Raw genomic sequence first — 10,000 nt, 5'->3', positions numbered from 1 at the left:
ATTATTATTATTACTATTATTATTATTACTATTATTATTATTACTATTATTATTATTATTATTATCATTATTATTTATTTATTTTTGCTCAATAATTCTTTTTAATTTTTTATTCGTTTCTAATTAGTTTTTGATATCAATTTTACCATTATCATACATGTTTTTACTCTTATTTTCTGTCGTTATTGTTATTAAATGTCAGAGTTATTGTTATCGCTATTGATTGTTATCTTTATTACCTGTTTGCTTTATTATTATTGTTATTTTTGCCGTTATTATTTTCATTATTGCTAATGAAAATAATCATTACTATGATGACGATGATGACGATGACGATGATGATGATGATGATGATGATGATGATGGGTAAATGTGTATAAAAGTAAGGTGAAGAGATGTACAAGGGGAGAGGATGGCAGCAATATGGAAGTGAGTATTAAAAGAGAGGTAGGAGGAAGTGGACAGCTTTCGATACTTAACCCATTCAACTCCGATGACAAGATGTCTTGTCATTTGGTCAAATAAAACAAAAAATCATAAAACACCAAAATGTTTGATCAAACATTTTGGTGTTTTATGATTTTTTGTTTTATTTGACCAAATGCCAAGACATCTTGTCATCGGAGTTGAATGGGTTAAGGTCGCATGTGGCGGGAAAGGGAGGAGTGGAGGTGGAGGTAGAATGTAGATTGTGAGAAGCAAGGAAATGCCTTGTGAGATTAAAAAGTGTAGTGAGAAATAGACATTTGGGAATGGATATTGAGAGAAGATTGCATGGAGTGATTATGTCGACACCGCTGTATTAGGCAGAAACATGGAACATAAGCGAGGAAGAGAGGAAGACTTTAAATGTGTTTGAGATGTAATGTCTGAGAAGTATGGTAGGGTTACAAGGCTGGATAGAATGAGAAACTAGGAAATGAGGAGAGTGGGTATGGTATAGGAGATGAGAGATAGGGTTGATGAAAGAGCATTCGGATGCGTGTGATTGTTATTTTGACCTAGCCCGAAGGGATTTCTCCCCGTCTTCTCTTTTTCTTTACGATGGGATGGAGATGGAGGGTCGCCGATTAAACGAAGTGGCCTTGCTGTGGATATACTGTGCTTTGAAGCTGTTGATTCGTGTCAACGCTGCAATGTTCGATATAGAACGCTTGGAGAATAGCAAGTCTCCTGTGGCCTTTTTCCGTGTCGCTAATGGAAGTGCCTTTCATGAAGGCCGCTTTTGTGAGTCGTAGTTTCTGTAATGATATTTGATGGCACCTGAAGATAAATGAAGGGTAAGTCCTTCTCGATAATTTAGTTGTCATACCAATATACGACATGGCCAAGAGTCCTTATGTTGACATACAGATTTATTTATATACTGTAAGGCTACACTGAAGAAGAGGGTGTTCGAGGATGGAGTTATTTTTCATAACCAGATTACTAAACCTCTTATTTTAGTAGAAAATGACCAGATTTAATCTATCGCTTTTGTTAATAGGTTTGGCCCTTCTTTTAACGATGTCCTTGAGAGCGCGTTCTTCGGTCTTATACGAGGTTGACATCTGGGACTTTAACATAAATTTATTTTGTTGCCTAGTGGGATGATCTGTAAACTGTTATTTTGTTGATTATAGCACTTGTTTATCGTGCGTTTGGCCACAGTGGAGACGACGTGATGTGAGTATTCATCATCTACAAGCATTTGGGATACCCGGTCTATTTCTCTGTGGACGTTTTTCCATTCGCTGCAATGGTACAGAGCTCTCCTGACGAAAGTCGTGGTGGTAATCTCCTTGTACCGGCCAGGACAGTCACTTTGCCTATTCAAGCAGTAGCTTAAGTTAGTCGATTTGACGTAGACAGAAATAGAAATTGTGTACGTCTCGGCAGATAGAAGGATATCTAAAAAGGGACGGGCACCATCTATATTCTTCTCCATAAAGTGTAGGCCTGATTTCTCCTCGAATGCTTGACGTAAGACTAACAGCTCGGACTCGCCGTTTACACAAGTGAATGTGTCGTTGATATACCGGCAGTACGTGCTAAGCCTCTGCATGTCACCCAAAACTTGTTCCTCGACAGTACCAATAAAGAAGTTTGCGAAGAGAACTCCCAGCGGAGATCCCATCGCAACGCTTTCCCTTTGGACAAATATTCTTTCTCTTGGACATCTGAAAGGAGCTTCTTCGGTACAGATTTTAAATAGGGACTTCAGGGCTGGTTCTGAGATTTTCAACCTTGGGCTAGACACGTCACGATATACTTTGTCCAAAATAGAATTGACAGTTAAATCTACAGGAACGTTTGTAAAAAGGCTCTCGACATCGAGCGAAGCAATATGTTTGCTCGAGTCCGAACCTTTTACAAGCTCCAGAAAATCAGACGAAGAATCTACACTGTACCTGTCTGGAACGTTTGGAGTCAGAAGGATGACAAATCTTTGGGCTATGGAATAAGTGGGGGTGGGTATCAGGCTAATGATTGGACATAGAGAGATATCTGTCTTATGGGTTTTAACATCACCATACATGTACCCAAGGTCATAATCTCCACTAAAAGCGGCAGTTTGATATCGTCTATTACTGCGTTCACGTATCCAGTAGTTTGATGACTTACCTTCCTTTTGATGTCTCCAAGCGGATTCTGTGTAATGCGTATAATTTTGGACTCGTCTTTGAGAAAATCACGAATATTGACTGAGAAGTCTTTCGTAAGTAAAATAACCAAAGAGGCACACTTATCATCACGTCTAATCATGATATCTTGATTGCTTCTTAGGTCTCTTGCAACATTCATTAACTCTTAAAATAGGACCTTGTTGCAGTTTCAGCCACGGCGTTTACTAGACTCAGCTAAGAGCTCAGCTTGTAAAGTAGCTCCTGAGGTAACAACAGTTCCTTTACTTTCTACCTCTTGGACGTTTTCGAGTAGGATCTCGAGATCTAGCCTCTTCTGGAAAGAGACGCTGGTACCGGAATCTCTATGAGTCTGACCACCCTGCCTCAGTTTCTCAATGTCATTTGGTAATCTTCTAAATAGATTGACTCTTGAAATATGTCCCCTTGTTCACTGTATTGAACAAGTTGATAAAAGGGTTGTGAATTATCATCATGCTATTATATACAATACATACATATATGTACATATATATATATATATATATATATATATATATATATATATATATATATATATATATATATATATAGCACACACACACGTACACACACACACACACACACACACACACACACACACACACACACACACACACACACACATATATATATATATATATATATATATATATATATATATAAAGTACAAATACACTTTTTAAGCGTTTAATGGTCGAAACGAATTAAATTGCATTTTTAGTGATGGATTAGGACTTTGTGTTGACTCTGTCCCTGAGGGGGGGGGGATGGAAGCCCCCCTCACCCTCCACCCCCTTACCCTCCCGTGGAAATGATCAATTGGAGCGAGTCGGTCTATTTCTAATCTATTAATTCGGTTAACCTCAACTTTTCATCTTACGCCTCGGCTGGTTTGAATGATTGATGAGAATTAATTGACGCCAATTCATCACGCATCTATTTGCTTTGCTTTCTCTCTCCTCTCTCTCTCTCTCTCTCTCTCTCTCTCTCTCTCTCTCTATGTCTATGTCTATCTATCTATCTATCTATCTATCTATCTATCTATCTATCTATATCTATCTATCTATCTATCTGTCTCTCTGTCTCACTCTGTCTCTCTGTCACTTTCTCTGTTCCACTCTTTCTCTCCCTGTCCCTCCCTCCCTCCTCTTTCTCTCTCTCTCTCTCTCTCTCTCTCTCTCTCTCTCTCTCTCTCTCTCTCTCTCTCTCTCTCTCTCTCTCTCTCTCTCTCTCTCTCTCTCTGCCTCTCTCTTATATTACTCATTAATGTTTATTTTTTTGATTGATTAGAATTAAGTGGAGGAAGAGGATGATGAACAAGAGGAATAGAAGAAGAGGAAGAGGAGGAGGAAGAGGAGGAAGAGGAGGAGAAGGAAGATGAGGAGGATGTGGAGGTAGAGAACGGGAAGGAAAGAGACGAACTAAAAAAAATATGAAATAAAAAATATTTGAAAATTGTAATTTTTCTCATCCATTTGATTATTTTCATTTTGCTTCGTCTCTGAGCTTCTCTTGCCCCTGCGAACCTAATAAGAACCTCGCGACCTTGTGTGGGTTTTGATGAACGAGAGTCGGGTGGCGGGAGGGGGAGGGATAGGGGAGGGGGAGGGAGGGGGAGGGATAGGGGAGGGGGAGGGAGGGGGAGGGAGAGGGGAGGGGGAGGGATTGGAGGAGGGGAGGGATAGGGAAGGTGGAGGGATAGGGGAGGGGAAGGATAGGGGAGGGGGGAGGGGGAGGAGGAGGAAGAGGGGGAGGGGAAGTGAGAGGGAGAGGGAGGAAGGGGATGGGGGGTAGAGGGGAGGAGGAGGGGAGGGGGAAGGGGGAGCGGGAAGAGGAGGTTGGAGGGGAGGTGGTGGGTGGAGGGGGAGTGGGAGTGGGAGAGGGAATTGGAGTGGGAGGAGGAGGGAAAGGGGGGAGGGAAAGGGGAGGAGGAGGGAAAGGGGAGAGGAAGGGGAAGAGGGGTGGGAGGGGAGGGGAAGGGGGAGAGGAAGGGGAGTGGAGGGAGAGGGGAGGGGAAGGGGGAGGGGAGAATGGAGGTGAGGTGGGAGGGTGGAGGGGAGGTGCGTGGGGGAGGGGAGGGTGGAGGGGAGGTGGGAGGAGGAGGAAAAGGGTGGGGGTAAGGTGGAGGGAATAGTGGGGATGGGTATGGGGAGGAGAAGGGGAAGGGGAGGGTGGAGGGGGAGTCGGAGGAGGAGGGGAAGGATAAGGGGAAGGTGGAGGGGGTAGGAGGGGAGGAGGAGGGGAAGAAGAAGAGGAGGGGAGGGTGGAGGGGAAGTGGGAGGGGAAAGGGGAGGATAGAGGGGAAGTGGGAGGAGGAGGGGAAGTGGGAGGAGGAGGAGGGGAAGGGGGAGGGTAGGGAAGAGGAGTTGGGCCCATTACTGAAGGATACCAAAGGACAGGAACTCTCTTGAAGGACCTCAACTTAGGCGTCCTTTCCTCCAAAGGAGAAGCCAAGACTCTGTTGACGAGACTGGTGGACCTTCATCAGACCTTAAGGTGTCCTTAGTAGACTTTGTCAAGGTTTCCAAGGCCGTGGTGCCCATATAACCTCACAAAGGGTCTGGTTTGTACTTATGCACGTGTGTGTGTGTGTGTGTGTGTGTGTGTGTGTGTGTGTGTGTGTGTGTGTGTGTGTGTGTGTGTGTGTGTGTGTGTGTGTGTGTGTGTGTGTGTGTGTGTGTGTGTGTGTGTGTGTGTGTGTGTGTGTGTGTGTGTGTGTGTGTCTACCTAATTGTAATTACTTAATTGTAGTATACAAGTAAGGAGCAACGCTTATTATTTTTTGTCTCATACTTTCAAATTAATTATTATACCTAGTGTGTGTGTGTGTGTGTGTGTGTGTGTGTGTGTGTGTGTGTGTGTGTGTGTGTGTGTGTGTGTGTGTGTGTGTGTGTGTGTGTGTGTGTGTGTGTGTGTGTGTGTGTGTGTGTGTGTGTGTGTTATTTCATCACAAAACCTCTTGGCCGTCTTTTGCAAAAAAAAAAAAAAAAAAAAAGAGAGAGAAAGACTTGAACTCAGGTCACGTGATATTAAAAATAATTAAATAAATCAATAAAAGGAAGACAGAAAATGACGTCACAAAATTGCTTCATCACAGAGACGTGAAATTTGTCGGCGGTGATGCAAACTACGTCAGGCATAGTTACCTGGCAAAACGGGGTTTGAACGCTTAAACTTTTCGTTAACTAAAACCGTTCTGGATGAGGAATTGGACACCACTCGTAGCTCTCGTCACTTACCATTTTCCGTCACATAAAAGGGTTGCCTTGTCATGCGATCACCAGTTCGCGAACACAGCTCAAGTTAAATCACCCTTGTTTCACATGCAAACGACCGTGTGTTACTACCGTGTTGGAGTTTTGCAAAAGGAATTTGAAACTACGGTGGAACAATGTCGATTTGAAAAATCTGGATTTAGGAAAGGCATTTGATACTGTCCCGTAGAGGAGACTAAGATAAATGGAATTATATGTTTAGTGCATACAGGTAGTCCAGCCTTAAGGGGCATTTAGACGGTCAAACGGTTTGACAAACCCGGTTTGTCAAACACGTTCGACAAACGTGTTTGACGACCAAATACCCCATTCACACGGTCAAACATCACTTCAAACACTTGCCTGACAAACCGGGTTTGTCAAACTGTTCGACCGTGTAAATGGCCCTATAATGGTCCTTGAAGTAAGATACAGCCACGAAATAAGATAAATTTTCTAATTTCAAAGCAAATCGGAAGACAACTAGACACAGGAGGTGGTAAAACTGAAACACGCTTAGCACAGGGAGTGGTAGCTGTGGGGCAGGTTTAACACAGGTAGTGGTATAACTGGGACAAGCTTAGCACAGGGAGTGGTAGCTGTGGGGCAGGTTTAACACAGGTAGTGGTATAACTGGGACAAGCTTAACACAGGGAGTGGCAGGCACGGGGCAGGCTTAACACAGGTAGTGGTAAAACTGAAACAAATTTAACACAGGGAGTGGTAGCTGTGGGGCAGGTTTAACACAGGTAGTGGTATAACTGGGACAAGCTTAACACAGGGAGTGGCAGGCGAGGGGCAGGGTTAACACAGGTAGTGGTATAACTGGGACAAGCTTAACACAGGGAGTGGTAGGTGCGGAAGAGGCTTAACACAGGTAGTGGTAAAACTTGGACAAGCTTAGCACAGGGAGTGGCGGGCGCCAGGCAGGCTTAACACAGGTGCTAAAACTGAAACAAATTTAACACAGGGAGTGGCAAGCGAGGGGCAGGCTTAACACAGGTAGTGGTAGAACTGAGACAAGCTTAACACAGGGAGTGGCAGGTGCGGGGCAGGCTTAACACAGGTAGTGGTAAAACTGAGACAAGCTTAACACAGGGAGTGGCAAGCACGGGGCAGGCTAAACACAGGTAGTGGTATAACTGGGACAAGCTTAACACAGGGAGTGGCAAGCGAGGGGCAGGGTTAACACAGGTAGTGGTATAACTGGGACAAGCTTAACACAGGGAGTGGTATGTGCGGAATAGGCCTAACACAGGTAGTGGTAAAACTGAGACAAGCTTAGCACAGGGAGTGGCAGGCACGGGGCAGGCTTAACACAGGTAGTGGTAACACTGAGACAAGCTTAGCACAGGGAGTGGCAGGCACAGGGCAGGTTTAACACAGGTAGTGGTAAAACTGGGACAGGTTTAACACAGGGCGTGATAGGCGTGGGGCAGTCTTAACACAGATAGTGATAAAACTGAGACAAGCTTAACACAGTGAATGGCAAGCGTGGGGCAGGCTTAACACGGGTAGTGATAAAACTGAGACAAGGTTAACACAGGGAGTTATAGGCGCGGGCAGTCTTAACACAGGTAGTGGTAAAACTGAGGCAAGCTTAGCACATGGAGTGGCAGGCACGGGGCAGGTTTAACACAGGTAGTGGTAAAACGAAGACGAGCTTAACACAGGGAGTGGTAAAAGCGGCACAGATTTTTGTCTTCGCCTGTGCGCCCCGCAACTACGAGGAAGAACGTCCTCCTCAGGGTCCCACAATGAAACATCTTCCAGAGGCGTTTCCAGAGATCTGCTGGAGCTCCTGGACGTGTATCGTCTCGTGAATTGGGAGGGAATCAAATCTTAAAGAAAAAATATGCATCCGGCAGTGCATAATTTTTTTTTTTTTTTTTTTTTTTTTTTTTCTATTTTTTTTTTTTTTTTTTTTTTTTTTGACGGGGAAGGTCGGGGTGGAGGGCTGGTGGTTTGTGACCTGAAGATTCCCGGAAGGTCTCCACATCTTGAAGACAAATTTGCATCCTCCAGTGAATTTATTTATTTATTATTTTTTTTTTGGGGGGGGGGAGACCAGAAGATTCCAGGAAGGTCTCCAAAGACGTGAGCCAAGGCTCTTTGAGATGATAACTTCAGGTTTCCAGCCCGAAGTGTTCAGAACCCTCACGAACTGCACGAATTCTTACAGACTCTATGCTTCAAGAAACCCTCTGGTCTTTTGTGTTTCCGGAGTTCTTCGCCAAAAACTCTTCTGGGGGAGGATAACTTCAAATTTAACGAATGATATATTCTACAGCAGTTCCGATTCTCGATTTTCCTCTCTCTATCTCTATCTCCCTCCCTCTCCTTCTTCCTCTCTCTCTCTCTCATATATATATATATATATACTGTATATATATATATATATATAATATATATATATATATAATATATATATATATATATATATATATATATATATATATATATATATATATATATATATATATATAATGCCCCCTACGCCCATGTATTTTCCTGTGCGTCTACGTTTCTGTCAAAGTCCGGAAACGGGTGGCTCGTGTCGGCGTGAAGAGAGAGAGAGAGAGAGAGAGAGAGAGAGAGAGAGAGAGAGAGAGAGAGAGAGAGAGAGAGAGAGAGAGAGAGAGAAAGAGAGAGTATCCGTACAGATCCATGTCACCCACGAGTCACGTGAAATTGTGACGTTGCATTTGTAACGTTATCTATATTGTTCTGCATGTTCATTTGTTGTTCTGCATGTTCATTTGACCTTGGCGGAGATCTGTGTAAGAACAAAACTATTTATCATATGTCAGAGAAGGGAGAATCTTAAAAAAAAAAAAAAAAAAAAAAAAAAAAACGGTTTTCCAATTTGGCACGAGCCCGGCGTCTGGGAGCAAGAACTAGTTCCACTCCCGCTAAAGGGTCAACGCGCAGTGGCAGTAAAGAGAAGGAAGGCAACACAACATGAATTAAGACAAATGGTCCTACCTTTATGAAGGTAATGATACCTCCTCCTCCTCCTCCTCTTCCTTCTCCTCGTCCTCCTCGTCCTTCTCCTCCCCTTCCTCCTCTTCTTTATTCTGCTGACCACTGGCCTATACAGTACACAAGCAGTTCCTTGCAACTTCCTCCTCTTCTTCCTCTCCCTCTTCCTCTTCCTCTTCCTTTTCGTCCTGCCCAGTGCGTGTAGAGTACACAAGCAGCTCCTTACAACTTCCTCTTCCTCCCCGAACGGGGACCTAAAGGGGACCGAGATCGAAACCCAATGGACCCTGTTGGCACTCGGTACCCTCAACTTCGACGGAAGCTTCTCGGAGCCACCGGGGACTCGGAACGATTCCTACGAAGTGGACAAAGACCAGAAGATGATCCTCTCCGAAGGATTGGCCCAACGATTTCGCAGCAGTGAAGAAGCCGATCTGGAGGACCATTGTCCTCCCCCTGGATGAGAGGATGAAGAACTATAGGAGGACGAGGGGGAGGGGGAAGAGGAGGAGAGGGAGGAGGAGGAGAGGGAGGAGGAGAAAGAGAAAGTGGAAGAGCAAGAGGAGGAAGAGGGAGGAAAAGGAAAAAGAAGTGGAAGAGGAAGAAGAGGAGAAAAGGGAGGAAGAGGAAAAGGAAGTGGAAGAGGAAGAGAAGAAGGAAGAGGATGAAGAGCTATAAGAGGACGAGGAGGAGGAGGAAGAGAAACAGGAAGTGTAAGAGGAAGAGAAGGAGGGAGAGGAGGAGAAAAGGGAGGAAGAGGAAAAGGAAGTGGAAGAGAAAGAGGAAGAAGAGTAAAAGGAAGAGGAAGAGAGAATGGGAAGGAGGAGAAGGAGGAAGAGGAGGAGGAAGAAGGCGATTGAAAAGAGCCAGAGGAAAATTGAAAACAGGAGGAAGAGCTGGAGAAAGACGAGGGGGAGGAGGAAAAAAAAGAGGAAGCAGAAGAGGAAGAGGAGGAGAAAAGGGAGGAAGAGGAAAAGGAAGTGAAAAAGAAAGAGACAGAGGGAGAGGAGGAAGAGGTAAAGGAAAATGGAGAGGAGAAGAGGAGGAGGAGGAGGGAGATTGAAAAGAGCTGGAGGAAAATAAAGAGGAGGAAGAGCTCGAGAAAGACGAGTAGGTGAA

At 44.4% G+C, this 10,000-nt stretch overlaps 1 protein-coding gene across 1 annotated transcript in view; it reads left to right on the top strand.

Moving 5' to 3' along the window:
- LOC143034236 (uncharacterized) overlaps window positions 1-10,000 on the top strand; it is a 282,359-nt gene that overhangs the window by 225,969 nt on the left and 46,390 nt on the right. The window lies entirely within an intron of this gene.

This window comes from Oratosquilla oratoria, chromosome 17 (genome assembly GCF_046742065.1).
Source record: "Oratosquilla oratoria isolate Oo_2021 chromosome 17, ASM4674206v1, whole genome shotgun sequence".
Classification (NCBI taxonomy): Eukaryota; Metazoa; Arthropoda; class Malacostraca; order Stomatopoda; family Squillidae; genus Oratosquilla; species Oratosquilla oratoria.
Note: the sequence above shows the minus strand (reverse complement) of the source record. Positions and strands in the feature narration are given on the sequence as shown.